Source organism: Bactrocera latifrons, unplaced genomic scaffold, assembly GCF_001853355.1.
Source record: "Bactrocera latifrons isolate USDA-ARS-PBARC rearing strain unplaced genomic scaffold, ASM185335v1 scaffold_90, whole genome shotgun sequence".
Lineage (NCBI taxonomy): Eukaryota > Metazoa > Arthropoda > Insecta > Diptera > Tephritidae > Bactrocera > Bactrocera latifrons.
In genome coordinates, this window is record NW_017537601.1 from 149,626 (window position 1) to 153,936 (window position 4,311).

Sequence of the window (4,311 nt, forward strand, 5' to 3'; positions counted from 1 at the left end):
AAGGCAATGCAGCGCGAATTGTGGCATGTGGCGTCATGGGTAGGCAGGCAAAAATTTGTAGACTGTTAAATAATTTTCATTTGTCATTTCGAAGTCATTCTGGATATGTACATACGTCATCGGTATTTTTTTATTGAGACAAGCACTAATTAAATGTGACATTTTCTTTTTTAATTCTCATTTAAATTATATTAAGGTCGTATTTTTTATTTTCCATCCCAATGTTTTAATTGAACATGTTTTTAAATTTTTGCTCCCAAATACCGCACTGAAAAAAAAAAGAAATTTTTTGGATAAAATTTTCATTAAGAATAAAGTTTAAATTCTATATTTTCAGACCATACAAAAAAAAAATTGTAAATTCTTTGCGAATAAATTTAAAAAAAAAATTATTAACATTTGAATGAAGTTTTCTTGCTAATTTTGAACCACAAATATCAACTGAAATAATTTTGGGTTGACCTAAGTTGGAACTAAGAAAATTTTCAAAAAAAAAAAAAAATTATAAATTTTTGTTTCAAATACCTGACTGAAAAAAACTTTTGTTGTAGTGATTTTTTGGGAAGCAAATTTCTTTGGTGTTTGTTTGGGATGAAACTTTTTTTTATATTTTTCAATTTTATATTTCACTTTGGAAATTTAAAAATTATTAACAATCAATACTTCTTCGATGCGAATTGACATCTTGCTGAATTTATCCTGATTGTTTTCGATCTGATTGAATAATTATGTCACATTTACTTACGCACTTTTCCATATAAGCCCATTTCACAAGGCCAAGAAGTTATGTTTTGATTGGTGCTGCCACCTTAATAAAATAACGAATTTTAAGAATGCTTTCGATCCACTTGACATCCATAAATTTAAATATTGTATTAAAAAAATATTGTAGATTTTCTGTGCAACGAAAAATGAAAATGGAACTTGATTTGTATTGATAGGGTCGCCACGTTCATATGTAAGTATTTTTAGCAACAAAACGAGCAAAAAATGCATTTGGATATTTATAAACAAATAAGTATAATTTTTGAAAATATTACTGCAATGGCGTTGCCACTTTTTCCAATATTGTAATGATGCCTTTGTAAATTACGTTGTTATACTAATTTCAAATGTAAAGCATTTATGCTATCTTAACAGACATAAATGGTTTGAACTGGGTTTTTACAACATTCGTCCAGTTTTGCGTGTTTTAAGAGTTGCCAAGTATTTAATTTTTTTATAAGAGTTACAATGAACAGCAATTACAAAGTTAGTCACGAAAAATGTTTTGCAATATTATGTAAAAAAATTGTAATTTAAGAAAATCTATCTAGATACTTTCAAATACTCGTATACATATAACTACTGCAGAATAATTGATAATGGCGTTGCCATCTTTTTGCATATTTGGCTACTGGATTGCAAAATTTCATAAAGCATATTAGAATGTTTTAAAAGAAATAAAAATTATGAGTAACTTTTTCATAAATTTCCTCAAGTTTTGCATATGCACAGAGTTGCCAAGTATTTTTGTTTGTGTATGTGTTACAATAAATTGCTTATAAGTCAGTAATGAAAAATGTTATGCAAACTTTTTCAAAGAAACAAATTTTACGACATTTTTGATTGACGAGCGTTTCCACCTTTTTCTATTTTTTACTAGTAATTTAGTGCTTTTTGGTTGCGCAAAATTGTTTGTGTGATTAAAACAAATTTTGCGAAGATTTCTTATTGTTGAGGGTTGCCAACGTATTTTATTTTATTTCTAATAAAAAATTCCAAAATCTAAAAAATATATTATTGCACTTGGTTGCTCAAAATTTCTTGTTTGATTTAAAACGAAGTATTTTTTCTACGTTTTGTGGATTTTTTCCATCAAAGTTGCCAGCTGCACCGCCAATTATACAAAATATCACGTCCAATATTGTAAAATTTATTTAAAAATTAGTATTTATTCATATTATGTCAAAAGCTTTTAATCAAATAATATTTTAATTCCGATTTGCCAATAAAAAACGAAATAACTTAATCGTTATGCTTTTGAAAGAAATAGTTATAGCAACACACATATGCATAGCATAAACAAACACACAAATATAGAATGAAAAAATAATAATAACCTTTTATAAACAAATCAAATCGTTGCTTTGGTGTAATTTTTTTGGCTCTTCACATACATCAGTTGCTCTCTGCATGCACCAGTAACTCATACAGCAATCACTCGCCATCTAGCAAATACCCACTGACACATAATCACATCCACGATTGAATGCCTTCAATTTACAATGATTTATCGTGGTTTGAGTTGCAAAAAAAGTCCGTTATAAATTGCAAGTATTTAATTTCAGTTAATTTCGCCAACGAAAAATGCCGCACGTTTTTATGCTTTATTGAAATTATTTTATTTTATTTTTTGTTTTTTAGTGGCTTTATCTTGTTGCATGCAACAATGCGTTACGCAATATCACAAGCACACACATAATTTTCATACACAACAATTTTGAGTCATAAATTTCGCTTTATATTTATTACATGTGTGTATACTTATGCATATGTACATATTTGTAGATATACACATATACTTATAAACACTTATATTTGCCTTTTTATGCGCTTTCATTGCCAATCGCTGGCGCTTGGCCAAAATCCAACTTTTTTTTTATGGATTTTCGCTGTCTTTCGGCGTGTCAAAAAATTGTGTTGTTGCTACAATTGCCGTATGTGCCTGCTAGTGTGTGGTATAGCCAATTTTTTTACATTCTTTAATGCATTTTGTTTATTTACTTTGCTCCTTTTTTGTTTGGCAATTTTTCTTTTGGCATATTTCTTTCGTTTGCTGCGGTTTTGGCTGCCCTTTCTGCAGCACGGCAAGCCAATCTGTGGCAACACATTGCATAACAGTATAAAAAAAAGAAGAGCTGTGTGTGTGTGTGTCAATGTGTTTATAAAATATTGTGTGTTTGCGCTGCAATGACAAGTCGTCGACGCCTGCTGCTCTAGCGAATGGGAGCATGAAAATATTTTCTGTGGTAATTTTTCACTTTTATGATTTGATGCTGTGCTCAACGGTGGCGCCACGCCATAATGCGCCGCTATTTACAGTGCTGTGGAAAATTCAGCGCAGCTTGCTGGGGAGGCCGTGAGTGTTTGGCGGCTGTATAATTTAACAGAGAGAAGGCTATGATAACCGAAATAAGATTTTAAGCGCGCAAAAGTCGCGTTGCATTTTCAATTAATTGCAACTGTGCATATCTGTGTGTGTTATTGGACACAGCAATGCAGTTATATATATTTATAAACATTGCTGCATATAAATCGAAACAACAACACTCCGCGTGTCTTTGGTTTCGCATCCTTTCACGCCAGACTTGAGTGCAATTAATTCCTTGCCGTCCATCAGCATAATTGCTCTTTCTTTCAACAACTCAATGGCGCACACACACACATACATACAATTATGATTTAATCGCTGCCACAATATTTTCGCAGACAATTTGCCCGCACACAGCGCCAACAATAAAGACAGACAGTCAAACCAGAGGACTGTGCGCCACTGTGTCCATTTTTCGGTTGCAACAATATTTGCCACAATTCATTCAGCTTGCAGCAACTTTATAAATATTCGTAAAAGTAAAGCACAATAAGGACAGCGAAGAGCAAACAACTAGAACAACAACAACAACAACAACTATAACCATATCTACTACTATAACCACAATTACAACTATAACCAAAACTACAACTACAACTGCTTACAAAAAATCACTTACTCCAAGCATGAATGCTGAGGCAACAGCTTCATTACTTGCATGGCAACAACAATGCGCGCAATGCCATAACAATCAGCTTTAATTTTAATCTTCAACAAAATCAACATCAACGTCAGCCGCATCGCCAGCGCCATCATAATCATCAGTTTGGTCAACATTCTCTCGGTTGTCTGCTGGCTTTCGGTTTTCGTTTACTCTTCATCAGCGATTTAGTTTTCTGCCTGTGGCAACTTAAATGTCATCAACAATATATTATTTGTAGTTGCTGTTGTTTTTGTTTGGCAAGAATTTTCATTTCTTGTTTATTACTTGTTGTTGTTGTTGGTTTTGTTATTACGTCTTCATTTCTATGCATGCAGACACTGTCATTGTGTGCACATTTGAATTTGTAAATGGACTATTGTCCTTCCTGCCAGATGCAGGTTTGTTCCTGCCAGTTCAATGCCTTTTACGTTTCTGGATCCATTCGACGGTGATTATATGTCGATTTAAACCAGTTTAGAAAATTTTTAATTTTAAATTATTTTTTTAAACTAAATTTTAAATTTTTCATAAAAAT